This window comes from Bidens hawaiensis, unplaced genomic scaffold (genome assembly GCF_021521415.1).
Source record: "Bidens hawaiensis isolate Kalapana, Puna unplaced genomic scaffold, B.hawaiensis_p1.1 tig00056313_1, whole genome shotgun sequence".
In the NCBI taxonomy this organism is placed as follows: Eukaryota; Viridiplantae; Streptophyta; class Magnoliopsida; order Asterales; family Asteraceae; genus Bidens; species Bidens hawaiensis.
In genome coordinates, this window is record NW_027500160.1 from 10,310 (window position 1) to 27,775 (window position 17,466).

Sequence of the window (17,466 nt, forward strand, 5' to 3'; positions counted from 1 at the left end):
AATTATTCGTTAATCACGAACTTGTCGGTTCGTTCGTTTATTTTAAATCTTTTAACCGATAACGAGGTCGTTCACTATTTATATTATCATTATATTACTTTGTTCGATTGTTTGATTTACCGCACCCGTCTCGAGCACTTATCAAGAACAAAGCCGTTCGTTGTCGGATCCGGTTTTGGGACCTACAATCGGTATCAGAGCGGGTCGAATCTTATGATTCAACTTTGTTCTTGATATTCGGGTTCTATTTCCGCTATTACCCGAACCGAGACGTTAATTCCGTTTGATTTAGAGAAAAACACTTACAATCTATTCAATTGTCCGGATTTCTCATAAAAAGTTCATTTTTACTTAATTAATCCACAAATATAATTTCTTATCACTCTTGATGTTCTGATATTCCAACAGGTTTGTTAATCACGAACTTGTCGGTTTTTATCAGAATTGAATTTGTTTAATTTTCAAATTAGCACAACTAATTATTCGTTAATTACTAAATTATGAAAATTTAGTCACTTATCAATTAAAATACGTATATTTTTATAAAAATATTTCTGGAATTATTTACTTGTTTATTAATTTATAAAAATTCATTTTATATGCTATATTTAGCCCCGAAAATCATTCTTTTATACCAAATGATTTCCCAAAAATCCACCAAAATTTCTAAGTGACCAGAATACATCCCAAAACAACCTGAAAAAATTCCAAAATCTAACAACCTTGCTAAATATCCTTTTTGAGCCCAAAACAACTACGAAAACTCAAATAAGCGCGAATGCACACAACATACTTACAAATGTACTTGCGAACGTACATACATACATACTTGCATATTTACAAACTATGATTGTTATACGCACAATTGAATTCTTGAAACTCGTGAAACTCACCAACTATTTGTAGTTGATCCGTTTTAACATGTTTTCAGGTGTACTTGATTGGATTAGCAAGCTAATGTGGTACGTGTTTGACTTGCGATCAATGTTGGGTGAATTGATGGAAGTGTGTTAGTAAAAAGTAAAGCTGCTTAAAGGGCTGAATTTAGTTTGTATCACCTAGTTGTAAACGAAGTTAGATCGATGTAAAATATTGTAAAATAGTTTGTACTGATCTTTATAAACAATGTGGTTGATACCAAAGGTATCTGTTACATTTTCGATTTACACTTACGCAATTTACTAAATGGGGTGAGATAGAAGTTGGTATTAGATACAATATATAAAATGAAAAAGTGTGTAATGTATTCTGTCAAGTGTCTATTTGGAATGGCCCGGTAATTATTAGTGGGCCTAAAAGATAAAGTATGAGCTTTATTATAGTTTCAGAGGCCCATCTTGAAGACCCATTAACTTGCTGATCAAGTCACGTATTCGTTTCTTCTCTTCATCTCCTTTCATCCCCGATCTCCCTCATTCTAGGGTTCATAAAATCCCCAAATCACTTCGGATTCAACGTTTTCTTCACTCGTTCTCTGCACACAATGGCAGGCTCCTAACCGAATTCCGTTATTATATCATCTTGCGATCGTAATTCAGTGTTATATTTGATTAAAACTCTCTGTTTGTTCTTTATACAGGAAGGAGGAGGTAGCTTGGACGCTCAAATCGAGTCACTGCTGAATGTGGAGAAGCAGATGAGACTCAACGGCGACGTTGCCGGTACAAAGAAGGCGGCCATCGATATTCTTCAGCTTTGCTTTGAGCGTCGTGATTGGAAGACGCTCAATGATCAAATTGTTGTCTTGTCTAAGCGACGTGGTCAGTTGAAGCAGGTGAATAAACTTCTATTTATGTAACTTGAAGGCTTGATGCGTGTCCTTAAGTCTATTAGAACTGCTTAGGGTTTCGGTTCCTAATGTTTTACACAAGTTATTAATTTTGATATTAGATAATTGAGTAGTGTAGCCTGCTCGCCTTGCTTGTCAATTTTATAGGTGAAAGCATGTAGTAAGTGTATAAACTCTGCTATACTCTTTTACTGGACTAGGGAATGTAATGGTAATTGAATATGTCGGATGTATGCCGAAAGAATAACATGCTTTTATGAAAGTTTTGGTGCTGTATATGTGGTAATTGAATATGTAGATGGGTTAAAAGGCTTCATTTGAATGTCTCTAATACACTTAAATTGAGTTACTTTTTGGGTGGTATAAATGTTGCTTCATCACGGCAAGAATTTGTTATATGCATGCGTTGGAAGTTTGATATTTAGGCCAATTGTGGACTGATGCCTGTGGAGTTTGGATACTTTGGTATTACTATTTTCTACACTTATAGTCTCCTAGAATTCGTACTACCAGTACGAGCACAACTGTTAATGATGCATAGGGTATTTCTGTTGTTTGGTTTAATTCTAATACTTAGAGAATAAAGAACCTCTTCAAACCATTTTCTTCCAGAATTCTAGTTTTAGCTTATAGGATTTGGTAGGGCTGTGTTGTTATTTTAAGGAGGCAATTATCAATAGGTGATACTAATTTTCAGTTTGTCATGATTGAATTGTCGAAAACACAAACCACAAGAGTGACTGAAACATGAATTCCCACTGTGAGTATTCTTATTGTGTAGTAGCATTCAATAGGTGAGGTCAACATAAAAATACAGAATGCTTATATTGGCAACTGATGAGAGAATTAACTAAGCCTTAAATGATATCCTGGAGAGGAAGATGAGCTGTATTCAAAAGATAATCATGAATTTAAAGGAAACATTTATCTTACTAGAACATCGAAAATAAAAAAAATGTAGTCTTGGAGTTTTGTTGCAATTACTGTTGGGGACTTTGATCAGGTTAATATAGTCAATACATGATTTTTACTTATATTCTTATGCTTATAGTGACATCTTCATCAAAGATTATTGATTGACTGCATCAATAGGTTTTTCTGTTTCTTGTTGCAGTAGTGTTTAGAGAGGTAGTTCCATAGTTATCAAATGCGATAAGCGCTCAAAAGTGTTGAGGTGGGGCCTAGCGCCCAGGCGATAAGCGCAAAAAAAGCGCCCGATTTAAAAAAAAAACGCACATTAGAAAAACAAAATTTTAACTAAAGTAGAACATCTTAATAAGAAAACAAGCATTCATTCTTGAATAAAGTTCAAAAAACAACCAAAAACCAAAATCCAAAACATGACATACCAAAAGAAATCAGAAAATAAGACTTGTAACTTCTGAGTTTGTCGATGATTTTATGTGGTGATAAGATTGATTATGGTTAAATAGTGGAGTTTTAGGTTCTCCTAGAGAATAGGAACAATTTGTTTAAAGGATATTACATGGGAAATCTGGATAATATTGCTGCGCTTTAAATGTCTGAGGCATGCAAGTCGCATTTAATTCGCCTTGCGCATTAAATGCGCTTAAGCACAAAAGGCGCACGACTTTAATAACTATGGGTAGTTCTAGATACACACACCAGATTTTGTGTGACCGTGTGTTTGACATGAAATGTTGCTTACATCTGCTATGCTTTGTTGTTTTGGTTTTGTACAACCATACACCATATCATTTATCTTGTTAAAGGTGCAAATTTTTCTGAATATTTATTTGCAATGTTCTCTTTACACTTAAGGCTGTCACTGCTATGGTGCAACAAGCAATGCAATATATTGATCAGACTCCAGATATCGAAACCAAGATCGAGCTTATCAAAACACTTAACAGTGTATCCGCTGGAAAGGTATTCTCGTTTATAAACAGGAATATGTTTCTCAAATTATGCTTTTTTTTTCCAGCCCTTTTAACTCATCTTTATGGTTAATAGATTTATGTTGAAATCGAGCGAGCCCGATTAATCAAGAGACTGGCTAAGATCAAGGAGGAACAAGGGCAAATAGCCGAGGCTGCTGATTTGATGCAAGAGATCGCGGTCAGCTAATAATATCATATTATTATTTCTTTAAATTGAGCTATTTTTATGATTTTATTTATGTAAATAGTTGTATTGTGACAGGTGGAAACGTTTGGTGCAATGGCAAAAACTGAAAAGATTGCATTCATTCTCGAACAAGTAAGCGATAAACCGAGCTATCAAATGTTTTTGAAACACAAGTATGATGCCGTGACGTTTATTACGTGCAGGTTCGTTTATGTTTAGACCGCCAAGATTACGTGCGTGCACAAATCCTTTAAAGAAAGATTAGCCCCAGAGTTTTTGATGCTGATACTTCAAAAGTGAAGAAACCGAAAGAAGGTGAGAGCATTATTGAAGAAGCCCCTGCTGATATTCCATCATTGCTGGAATTGAAGCGGATTTACTATGAACTCATGATTCGGTTAGTACAATTCCAGAACTTTACTTTTTAACTATTATTGCTATTTTATAGGGCAAATACATTTAGCCACCAACATAGTGTCTGTTATTTCTTGTGAAAGTCTTTTAACAATATTTTGCACATAATAAACCAACATACATTCAGTTTGTTATCATAAAAGTCCATTAACATGTTAATTTTATTTAAAATATCTTTTAGTTATGATTGGATGAAATTATGAAAATATTATTTGACAAATTACATTAGAATAGCGATACAAGTCGTTTTAAAACCTTTTTATGTTTTTAATGTTATACAAACCATTTTATGTGCTTATAGTTTTTACTTTATTTTGATTTACGCTATTCACACATGTGTTTTTATTATATTATTTTTCAAAGATTATTTGTAAAAAATGGAAACGAAAAGACAAACATTGAACGGACTGTGCCTTGCCCTTGCCAATGCCATGTGTCCAGTTTAAAACATTATTCATGCGAATTCTTTTCTCATGTAGTATTACATGAAGTATGTTGGTTTCTATAGAATTTACCCTATTTTATATTATTAATTTCTGCTTAACATATATGTAGGTACTATTCACACAACAATGACTATCTTGAAATATGCCGGTGTTACAAGTCAATATACGAGATCCCTTCTGTCAAAGAGGACCCTGCTAAGTGGATCCCGGTAAACATTTCTCACACTTTGTTGGTTCATGGTTTTGTTTTTAGTTTTAAATAGTTTAATAATGCTTATATATGGCGCACAGGTTTTGAGGAAAATTTGCTGGTATTTAGTATTGGCACCACATGATCCTATGCAGTCGAGTCTCTTAAACTCAACTTTGGATGATAAGAATCTATCAGAAATTCCTCATTTCAGGTGCTGGGTACTATTTTTTTATATCTTTAATCGTTTTAATCAAAGATTTTTATTATTATGTAATGATAATGTGTATTATGTGGTTTTAAAGGTCGCTTTTAAAACAACTGATAACAATGGAGGTGATTCAGTGGACTGGTCTGTGGAACACATTTAAAGATGAGTTTGAGAATGAAAAGAACATGTTGGGTGGACCTTTAGGAGACAAAGCTGCTGATGATCTCAAAGAGAGAGTTATTGAGCATGTAATTAATTATACTCTGGTTTTCTATATTCATTTTATTATTATACTTAGGGGTGGCAATCTTGACCCAAACCATTTCAAATGGGTCAATTTGGGTTGTTTTAAAAATCATATGGGTTGGTTTGGGTCATAGATTTTAATAAGATGGGTCAAAATGGGTCACTTAAAATTCCACCTTATTTTCGGGTCAAAATGGGTCGACAAATTTAAATAAATGGGTCCATTTGGGTTAGTGTTTTAAGGAAATGTGGCAAGCTTGGGTTGAAATGGGTTTTGGATTGGAACGAGTTCGGTTTAGGTTTCGAGCCAACATGAGCTTTCGCACTGGACGGGTTGGGTTTCGGTATCCTTTGTTTCTTTTTGGTCGGTTTCGGAGCACTGGATGGGTTGGGTTTCGGTTTCTTTTGTTTGTTTTTGGTCGGTTTTGGATTCATTTTCGGCTTTTTGTTTCATTCTTGTCTGTTATTTCAGTTTCATTTCTGTTCTGTTTCAGTTTTTAGTTTCTTTAGGTTGATTTTTTCGGTTTTGATTAATTCGGTTCGTTTTTGGTTTATGTTTCATTTCCGTCGGCTTTCGGTTTCAGTTCATTTCTCGGGTTTTTTTTTAGAACGAGGACAACGGCGCAAATGTTTTAGTTTTTTTACATTTTTTGTTTTTTATTTATATTTTGAGTTATGATTTTTTTATTATTTTTTTGGGAGGGGTTTTTATTGGTTAATAAAAACCCCTCCCAAAAAAATAATAAAAAAATCATAACTCAAAATATAAATAAAAAACAAAAAATGTAAAAAAACTAAAACGTTTGCGCCGTTGTCCTCGTTCTAAAAAAAAGATCCGACCCGTTTTGACCCGTTCCGACCTTGACCCATTCCGATCCGGACCCGTTCTGACACAAACCTTTTGACCCTAACCCATTCCGACCCGAACCAAAACAACCCTTTTTTTAGTTGACCCATTCCGACCCTAACCCGTTCCGACCCATGACCTGTTTCGACCCAACCCAACCCATTTGCCACCCCTAAATTTATACTCTTACTCACTGGAAACCATATGTTTTTTGTTTTCAGAATATCCTTGTTGTCTCAAAGTACTATGCGAGGATAACGGTGAAACGGTTGGCTGAGCTTCTTTGTCTTACTGTTGAGGTATGTTTTTTTGCAAACATGGTTGTGTGTGTAAAAAGTTACATAATTCAATATTAATTCTATATAAAAACGGCAGGAAGCTGAAAAACATTTATCTGAAATGGTGGTATCGAAAGCACTGGTTGCAAAGATAGACAGGCCAATGGGAATAGTATGCTTTGAGACAACAAAAGACAGTAATGACATTTTGAACTCATGGGCTACTAACTTGGAGAAGTTACTTGACCTTGTTGAGAAAAGTTGTCACCAAATTCACAAGGAAACCATGGTTCACAAAGCTGCACTTCAAGTATGAAAATCTGATCACGAATTATGTTTTTATTTTATAAAAATTATCAAAGACTGTAGCGGGGATCTGGTAGAATTGGAGACAAAAGTGTTTTAATCTTGTGATTTGTTTTCTTGTTATTGTGGTTACTGATTCCAGTCATTGCATGTGATATGTTGTACCTTCATAACCTTCCGATTCAGTTTAAATCATGTTTTCGTTGATTTTTGAGTTGTGACATTAGGTAGGCCTAACTGAATCATGTTTTCGTTGATTTTTGAGTTGTGACATTAGGTAGGCCCTAGGGACGAAAAAAATCTTACCCCGCTTGATCAAACTGGTAGCATAGTTAAAAGATTAGAATGATGTTCTTTAAATATTTGAGCTTGACAATTGACATTCCTTTCATTTCATATAGAGATCTTTGCAAGCTGAGTTGAACTAGGGTGAATTCAAGGCTTCAAGCTCAGCTTAAATTTTAAATCGAGCTGAAAAGGTTCAGCTCGGCTTGGCTCGGACCGGTTTTGCAAAAAATGGGTCAACTTGGTTAGATTGTTAGAAGTGAGTTCAATCTCAACTTAAATTTTAAATGGAGCTGAAAACTTGAGGTTGAGCTCGGCTTGGCTCAGACCGGAGATGCATGAGATAAGTTAGATTGTTAGAAGTTTGAAGAAAGAAAAAGTGTTGTCAATTTGAACCGAATATTCTGTCATACTCCACAAGCCAAGTTGAGTTAGGGTGAGTTCAAGCTCAGCTTAAGTTTTAAATTGAGCTGAAACTTGAGGTTGGGCTTGGCTTTGCTCGTCTTAGTTTTTAAAGTTGAGTTAGGGTGAGTTCAAGCTCAGCTTAAGTTTTAAATCAAGCTGAAACTTGAGGTTGGGCTTGGCTTTGCTCGTCTTAGCTTTTAAAAAATGGTCAACTCCGCAAGATTGTTAGAAGTTAGAAGAATGCTGCGAATTTGAATCGGGTATTTTCATAATCTCCCACTCCTACATGTAACATCACCGTAAAAATCTATATAGTATGTACTTTCATAATCTTCCACTCTTACATCACCGTAAAAATCTAAATAAAATGATGTTCGTACAAAAACTACATATATTGTATAGAAATTTAGAACTTTTGTTATGTTACTTTCGTTAGTTTCACAAATAGTTAAAACCAAGTAACTTAAGTAAAAAAAATGCTACTAAAAGTAGTTTAAGATCTAATATATTTTCGGAATGGCGACTTTGGCCCACCCTGGCTTCAAAGTTTTGCTTGGGCGTTCTCCGGAAATCATACCGCTGTCTACCATTTGACAGTCGTTATACCACCACAAGAGCAGGCCGCTCTAGCGTAACACACGGGGGAACAAAAACCTGAGTGGGCTTGGGTTTCGAACAGACAATGACAACCTTGCACAAGGGCTAGCTCAAATCCATTATTGCCTTAATCACTAGGCCACAAGTGATGGATAAGATGCTAATAAAATTAACTTCTATTATTTTCTTGGGTTTGTTTTACAGTTAATATACATAGAAACAAAAGAACATTATAAAGAAAGTTAAAAAAACTGTAGCGGCTTTTAAAAACTCCAGACTGTGACTGGCACACCACAATTTTGATGGACCTGACTGCAAGTTAAAGCTGACTGGAAATAGTTGGACCATCATACCGCTCAATTCAATAAATATTCTACAAGTATTGCTTTACTTTCTTCACCTTATCAATGTAACGTTACTGCTAGTTTTAGATAAGTTTCCTTTGACTTGGGTATATAATAAAACGAAACGTCTTTGTTTTTACTTTGAACTCGTTATGAATTGCTCTGTTTGTGTTTTAAAATAAAAATATCTTCATATGTTTTCTTATCTTTTAATACTACATACGTTTGAAGACAATCTATCACATCTTCGATCGAAAACATTGGCAAGAATGCCTCTTTCGATATAACAAAGGAAATAACTGTTTGTATAATCATCACCCATCCGATTACGCAAATTTGTCTTCACATGCTTCATTGATGAAAAAGATCTCTCAATATATGCCATTGCAACTGGTATAACTCATGTTTAATTTCAATAAGTGAATAAACGACACATAAATGCATATCCGACATGTTTCTTTTCATCCACCATATTTTTCGCAAGAGTAGATACACCACTCACATTCTCCTCTCATAATAATAATAATATAGTTGTCGAGCTCATTCTTAAGATCTACTCTTTCTCCATAACTAAAATCATATAGATACACCTCGGTCAACCTTAATATATTTTTAACATCAAATGCATTAAAATTATCATCTGTTGTTACTTAATTAAAATGATTTCCAAGCTATTGTATCTGCATATCTAACACCATGCTGCCAAGGAATTTGGGTATTATTTGAAGAAGGCGAGGACTCAAAAGTTGATAATTGTCTTTCAAATAATCTTTCCATTAGCCCTAAATGCCAAGTTTTAACAACACTAAATCATAAATTCTTTAGTCATATTCAAAGAGTCAATGAACAGAAAATTCAGATCAAAGATTCAAGTATTCAACACAACTACACAATCTAAGATACAACTAATTTAGGTTTATTGTTGGCCCGAAGGTGACATATAAGTCGATTATGAGGGAGGAGTGTGATTCTGCGAAGTGATTATGACTTCTGTTACTGATTGTGAGCGAGGTCGGCAACTGTCACACCCGGCCCTGAGCGGCGGAAACAGCCGGGCGCGCACGAGTGGGGATTGATAATTAAGCACGGGCCATTGCAAAACATTCAAAGATTTTTATTGCGCATGAGAAGTTTAGTACAAACACATTACATTGTTCAAAGATTACAAAAAGAAACATCCAAGTATAAAACTGAAGATTTCCTCGCCATATCCCCTTGCGCGGCGGGTAACCGTGCGCATCGAGGGGATAAAACCAAAATCTTCCAAAAAGCTTGTTTTAGATGTTCAGCGTGTGGTGCTCTAAGTGTGACTCCATGCGCTACCTAGTTATCTCCTGAAAGACACGTAAAAACATTTGAATCAGTATAAACTGAGTGAGTTCACAAGTTTTAGTAACTTGATAAAATCATTCTGAAACATTTCTGGCAACATCATTAACATCTGCTTGGTAAAATCGTATTAACACATAATTCTGACAATATTCTGATAAAAATTGTTCCGCGGGTTACGCGTGAACAAATTCTGGATACGGTGCTCGTCTATGTAAGTGGCGCAGCCACTACGAGCTAAAATAACGTAAAACCGTCCCGCGAGTTACGCGCAGACGTTTCTGGATAACTATGCTCGTCTATGCAAAGAGGCATTGCCCCTACGAGCTAAGGATACTGTCCCGCGGGTTACGCGCGAACAATTCTGAGAAACTGTGCTCGTCCATGCAAAGAGGCATTGCCCCTACGAGCTAAGGATACCGTCCCGCGGGTTACGCGCAGACGTTGTGCCGGAAAACAAGGCGCTCGTCCATGCAAAGAGGCGCGACCCCTACGAGCGGGCTCAACCCCATAGTACTGCCCCATGCCAGGCACTCGTCCATGCAAAGGGGTGCGACCCCTACGAGTGGGCGGATCAAACCAGCAGTCCCTACCCTTAGAGTTCCAATGGTAAAGTGATCACTTACTCGAGTTCTAGCGCACATACATTGAAAACCTTAGATAACCGTTTGCATTGCTCATCATGAAACATAACTTAAACACATAATCGCTTGCATAGCTTGTAAGTATACCATGATAAAACATTATTTAAGAACGTGTCCCTCGCCCCGAAAGCAGTTTAAAAACAGTGAAAACAGTGAAAATAGGGGCTGTGAGACTCACCTGTGGTTCTTGTTAAGGGATTAATCGAGATTCGGGTTTTCTTGGTGTTGGCCTCGGAATCGAAGGTCTAGAATACGATTAAATAACAAGTATATATATTAAGATCAAGAAAATAGGAGAATATAAGGGTTGGATAGTAGATCTCAAGGTTATATTCTCGGCTTACCTAGTAACAGGATCGGAGCTGGAAACAACGGATGCTTGGGAAAGGATTAGTGCAAGTTTGTAGTTCTTTGAAGTGTGTTTTGGGTGATAATTTAGGCTACAAATTTATAGGCAAACTCAAGGGAACACAATCCCTTGCTTTAGGGGATTGAAATCTTTTCATATCTAAATGTAATGATGATAAAGTATGGAAGTTATTATTATTTACTTAAGAGTGGAGTGGTGGATAAAAGATTTTGATTTGATTTGGACAGAACATGCAGGTCTGGGGTTGGTGAGAATAGGGTGGCTGACAGTTGACTTTTCATGTTACAGTGTGCTTTTTCAGGTACTTTTGTCAGTGTACAGTAAAAAGTGGAAAAATCTCTGAAACACGCTACTGTTTCCTTTCGGGCGGGAGTAATCTCCTTAACTGGAGAATAGACCAAGTGTTCTGCGCGTATAACTTGGTGCGCATAGCTTTCTGCGTATAGGACATGTCTTTGCTGCGGGTAGGTGCGTAACCTTCTCGCAGTTAGGGACATTTGAGTTTCATTTGTAGATTCTCCAGGTGGTCTTGGTATTTCAACATAGTGATCAGTCATGTTGAAGTCAATTCCATCTTGGAGCTTCAGACAAACTAGCTCTCAACGTTCCCGCCATGCGGGTAGGTTAGTTCCCTTCCGCACGCGCATAAACGATGTAGGATGCACCCGCCTTAGCATCATGCGGGATGGCCAAATCATTCACGCATGGCGCATATAACATGTGCTCACGCTGGTTCTTAACATGGTGCGCTCGCGCAGGTTGCACATAACAACTGCACGCGCTGACTAACATGGCGCGCTCGCGCAGGGCGCACATAACAAATGCACGCGCTTAATATTTACAATCACCTAATTATTAGGTTGATTACTTAGCTTATGGGTTTGGGAAATTACCGGTTGTCACATTCTCCCCTCGTTAAACGAATTTCGTCCCGAAATTTAGGAGACGTTGCTGGCAGAAGCCATGTTCTGAAAGAGGTGTGGGTATTTTGTGCGCATCTGGTCTTCTCTTTCCCAAGTGAATTCAGGCCCACGCCTCGAGTTCCATTGAACCTTTACTAACTTGATTTTGCTTCTGCGTAACTTTTGTTCTTTCCAATCGGTTACTGCTATGGGTTCTTCTACGAAGTGCAGCTGTTTGTCAATATGAATTTCTTCCAACGGTAAAATCAACGTTTCGTCAGATAAACACTTCTTGAGGTTGGATACATGAAACGTATCATGAACTCCACTGAGTTCGGCGGGTAGACGGAGTTTATAAGCAACTGGACCGATCCTCTCCAGGATCTCAAATGGTCCAATGTAGCGCGGATTTAGCTTTCCTCGCTTACCGAAACGGGGGACTCCCTTCCATGGAGAGACTTTCAAAAGTACTTTATCCCCTACTTGAAACTCCAACGGTTTCCTTCTCATATCAGCATAACTTTTCTGTCTGTCGCGTGCTGCCTTAAGGCGATCCCTTATCTGAAAAATCTTGTCTGTTGTTTCTTGGATCACTTCTGGACCAGTCATTTGCTTGTCGCCCACTTCAGCCCAACACAGTGGGGATCTACACTTGCGCCCATATAACGCTTCAAACGGCGCTGCCTTGAGGCTTGTGTGATAAATGTTATTGTAAGAAAATTCAACCAACGGAAGGTGGGTATCCCAACTACCTCCAAAATCGATCGCGCACGCGCGCAGCATATCTTCCAATGTCTGGATCGTTCGTTCGCTTTGTCCATCCGTTTGGGGGTGATAAGCCGTACTCATGTCCAGTCGAGTACCTAACCCCTCTTGTAATGATCTCCAAAACCTTGAGGTGAACCGACTATCTCTATCAGAAATGATGGACACTGGGACTCCATGTTTTGAAACTACTTCTCGAATATATAGTCGGGCTAACTTTTCCATTTTATCAGTTTCTTTAATCGGCAGGAAGTGCGCTGACTTAGTTAGCCGATCTACAATAACCCATATCGTGTCGTAACCCCCAGGTGTCCTTGGTAGTTTGGTGATGAAATCCATGGAGATTTGTTCCCACTTCCACATGGGAATTTCTGGCTGTTGAAGTAACCCCGACGGCTTCTGGTATTCAGCCTTTACCTTTGAACACGTCAGGCACTTACTGACATGTGTCGCGATGGCGCCTTTAAGATTGGGCCACCAATACAACATTTTAACATCTTGGTACATCTTGTCTGCGCCAGGATGTACGGAATACCGCGTCTTGTGAGCTTCGTTTAATACCTGCTCGCGCAGTCCTCCCTTGAGAGGGACCCATATGCGGTTGGCAAAATATCGAGTGTTCCCTTTAAGTTCCAAATTCTTAATCATACCCCCAAGGGATTCAGTTTTAACAAACTCTGGTTTCAAGGCTTCTTGCTGAGCGTCTCGGATGCGCGTAGAGAGCTCTGCGTGAATTGTTAGCTTTAGGGCCTTGACCCGTAGTGTTTTTATTCGCTCCTTTCTGCTTAGCGCGTCTGCTACCACATTCGCTTTCCCCGGATGATACTTGATCTCGCAATCATAATCATTCAACAATTCAACCCATCTTCGTTGCCTCATGTTTAAATCCTTCTGATTGAATATATGTTGGAGGCTCTTATGATCCGTAAAGATTACACATTTCGTACCGTAGAGGTAATGGCGCCAAATCTTTAGCGCGAAGACAACCGCTCCAAGTTCTAAATCATGCGTTGTGTAGTTCTTTTCATTGGTCTTGAGTTGGCGCGAGGCATACGCTATAACTTTGTCTCGCTGCATAAGGACACATCCGAGTCCCTGGTGTGAAGCGTCGCAGTAAACGACGATGTCATCCGTCCCCTCTGGTAAAGATAAAATTGGCGCACTACATAACTTCTGTTTCAACATTTGAAATGCCGCTTCCTGATTCTTGCCCCAAATAAACGCCTTGTCTTTCTGAGTTAGCGCGGTCAGAGGTAGAGCTAACTTGGAGAAGTTCTCAATGAAGCGTCGATAGTAGCCAGCTAGTCCAAGGAATTGCCTCACCTCAGTTGGGGTTTTTGGCGCTTCCCAGTTTTCGATGGCTTTAACCTTAGAAGGATCGACGTGTATTCCTTTCTCGTTTACAACGTGACCGAGAAAGTGAACCTCTCTAAGCCAAAACTCACATTTAGAAAACTTTGCATACAACCTTTCTTTCCTTAACAATTCCAAAATCAACCTCAAGTGTTGCTCATGCTCGGCCTTGGTTCGAGAGTAAATTAGAATATCATCTATAAACACAATCACAAACTTGTCCAAGTATGGTTTGCACACACGGTTCATCAGATCCATGAATATAGCCGGCGCATTAGTTAGCCCGAAAGGCATCACTAAGAACTCATAATGGCCATATCTGGTTCGGAAGGCTGTCTTTGGCGCGTCTTCCTCATGGACCCTAAGTTGGTGGTATCCTGACCGTAGATCTATCTTCGAATAATAACTGGATCCCTGCAACTGGTCAAATAAGTCGTCAATCCTCGGTAAGGGGTACCGATTTTTGACTGTCAGCTTATTCAGCTCCCTGTAGTCAATACACATCCGGAACGAACCATCCTTCTTCTTAACAAACAGTACTGGAGCTCCCCAAGGTGAAAAGCTTGGGCGTATGAAACCCTTATCCAAAAGTTCCTGTAACTGATTGGATAGCTCTTGCATCTCAGATGGAGCTAATCGATAAGGCGCTCGGGCTACTGGCGCAGCTCCTGGGACCAAATCAATTCGAAACTCGATTTGTCGCGGTGGCGGCAATCCGGGCAGATCTTTAGGAAAAACTTCTGGAAATTCGCGCACTACAGGTAAGTCTTCAATTCTTCGCTCATCTCCCTTCTCTATTACATGCGCCAGGAAGGCGTAGTACCCTTTCCTTAGGCACTTGCGCGCCTTTAGGCACGAAATCAGTTTCGTCGCAACTCCCTTTCTTTCCCCTTGAATCATCAAAGTTTCTCCGTTCAACAGTGGAATCCGAACCTGCTTCTCATGACAAACAATCTCCGCGAGATTCTCGACCAACCAATCCATACCTACCACAATATCGAAACTTCCCAAATCTATTGGCAACAAGTTTATATTGAACTCATGACCTCCCATGACTAATACACATTGCTCAGTCCTTTCATTCGCGCATAACTGCCTACCATTGGCTAGTTCTATAGTATAAGGTTTGTCTAGCCTACTGGTCGCTAAGCCCAGGGAGTTTTTAAACTCATGGGATATAAAACTTAGGTCAGCGCCAGTATCAAATAAGACAGATGCATAATGACCGTTAAGCAAAAACGTACCGGTTACCACATTCGGCTCTTCCTTTGCTTCACCCGTGCCGATCACAAAAGCTCTCCCGCGAGCTTGGTTTCCTTTCTGTGGGCAATCCCGACTGAAGTGTCCAGGCTTCCCGCATGCGTAGCAGCTGTCGCTCGATCCAGCTTCTCTGATGCGACAATTCATCGCCTTGTGTCCTGGTCTGCCACATTTGGCGCATTCGATTTTTGCGCATTCACCCTCGTGGTGATACTTGCATTTGCTGCACCATGGGCGAGGCCCGCTGTATCCTTTCCTTGATGGTTCCGCGGCTTGAATCGCGTAAACCCTTGTGCTTTCCTGCTTCTTGGGCGGTGGCTGCTTGAAGTCTGACCCTCGGTGGGAGTTCCATTTCCTCTTGGAGTCAGAGGTTCGCTGTTCGTTCAAGCGAGCAGTCAACATACCCGCACGAACCGTATCCCTTGTAAGGGTGATGGCTCGCGCAACCGCCTCGTCAAAGGTCGGAGGTGCGGCGGCGTTGAGCGGGACTCTAACGACAGGAGGTAACCCAAAGATGTACCTCTCGATTTTCTTTTCTTCTGTGTTTGCCATGTCTGGCACCAGCTGGCAAAGCTCGTTGAAACGATTGGTGTAGGCATCGATATCCGTTCCTACCATGGTGTGGTTCCAGAATTCTTGTTGCAAGCTCTGAATTTCTGCGCGAGAGCAGAACTTTCTCATCATCATTTCTTTCAATTCTTCCCAGGTCTTGTGAAGAGCAACTTCTCGCCCCAAAGTCTTTACTTGGAGCTTCCACCAAGACGAAGCTGCTTCTTGGAACATGCAGGTCGCGTAAAGGACCTTCTGGTTTTCACTACATCCGCTGATGGAGAGAACGGTCTCCATCTTGTCAATCCAATTGTAGAGCCCAATGGCTCCTTCGGTGCCTTTGAACGGCCAAGGCCTACAGGCCATGAATGTTTTATAGGTGCATCCTTTGTTCAAGGCTCCTGATTCGGGTTCTGGGGTCTCGTTCTCTTGGCGACCCTGACTAGATTCGGCCTTGCTGGCCTCATGCGTTGCAATCGCCTGCGCGATTATTTCTGCGAGCTCCTCGGGTGTCATGGTAATTCCCTTGGCTCTGGTTGGAGGCATTCTTTTCATAAAAAGAAAATATAACAAACTTAGCGCATGTACTCAGAGCACATAATGTTCTTATCTCTAGACACTGTGACCCGTGTTCCTAAGTGCGTGTGTGATTTTTCTTTTGAAAATATTCTTTTGAAAATATTCTTTGAAAAATATTTCATGCGATTCCCCAAAGGTTATAGTCTAGGTTAAAAACTTCTTTTCCTAGTTCGCTATAACCAGTGCTCTGATACCAATCTGTCACACCCGGCCCTGAGCGGCGGAAACAGCCGGGCGCGCACGAGTGGGGATTGATAATTAAGCACGGGCCATTGCAAAACATTCAAAGATTTTTATTGCGCATGAGAAGTTTAGTACAAACACATTACATTGTTCAAAGATTACAAAAAGAAACATCCAAGTATAAAACTGAAGATTTCCTCGCCATATCCCCTTGCGCGGCGGGTAACCGTGCGCATCGAGGGGATAAAACCAAAATCTTCCAAAAAGCTTGTTTTAGATGTTCAGCGTGTGGTGCTCTAAGTGTGACTCCATGCGCTACCTAGTTATCTCCTGAAAGACACGTAAAAACATTTGAATCAGTATAAACTGAGTGAGTTCACAAGTTTTAGTAACTTGATAAAATCATTCTGAAACATTTCTGGCAACATCATTAACATCTGCTTGGTAAAATCGTATTAACACATAATTCTGACAATATTCTGATAAAAATTGTTCCGCGGGTTACGCGTGAACAAATTCTGGATACGGTGCTCGTCTATGTAAGTGGCGCAGCCACTACGAGCTAAAATAACGTAAAACCGTCCCGCGAGTTACGCGCAGACGTTTCTGGATAACTATGCTCGTCTATGCAAAGAGGCATTGCCCCTACGAGCTAAGGATACTGTCCCGCGGGTTACGCGCGAACAATTCTGAGAAACTGTGCTCGTCCATGCAAAGAGGCATTGCCCCTACGAGCTAAGGATACCGTCCCGCGGGTTACGCGCAGACGTTGTGCCGGAAAACAAGGCGCTCGTCCATGCAAAGAGGCGCGACCCCTACGAGCGGGCTCAACCCCATAGTACTGCCCCATGCCAGGCACTCGTCCATGCAAAGGGGTGCGACCCCTACGAGTGGGCGGATCAAACCAGCAGTCCCTACCCTTAGAGTTCCAATGGTAAAGTGATCACTTACTCGAGTTCTAGCGCACATACATTGAAAACCTTAGATAACCGTTTGCATTGCTCATCATGAAACATAACTTAAACACATAATCGCTTGCATAGCTTGTAAGTATACCATGATAAAACATTATTTAAGAACGTGTCC

The 17,466-nt window shown here is 39.7% G+C and overlaps 1 pseudogene across 1 annotated transcript; it reads left to right on the top strand.

Moving 5' to 3' along the window:
* Positions 1-1,579: 1,579 nt before the first annotated feature.
* On the top strand, positions 1,580-6,859 carry LOC143601457 (26S proteasome non-ATPase regulatory subunit 12 homolog A-like; annotated as a pseudogene). Its single transcript, XR_013147654.1, has 10 exons — positions 1,580-1,774; positions 3,572-3,679; positions 3,764-3,868; positions 3,953-4,009; positions 4,081-4,274; positions 4,847-4,946; positions 5,029-5,141; positions 5,233-5,386; positions 6,453-6,530; positions 6,607-6,859. The product of XR_013147654.1 is annotated as a 26S proteasome non-ATPase regulatory subunit 12 homolog A-like (transcript).
* The last annotated feature ends 10,607 nt before the right edge of the window (positions 6,860-17,466 follow it).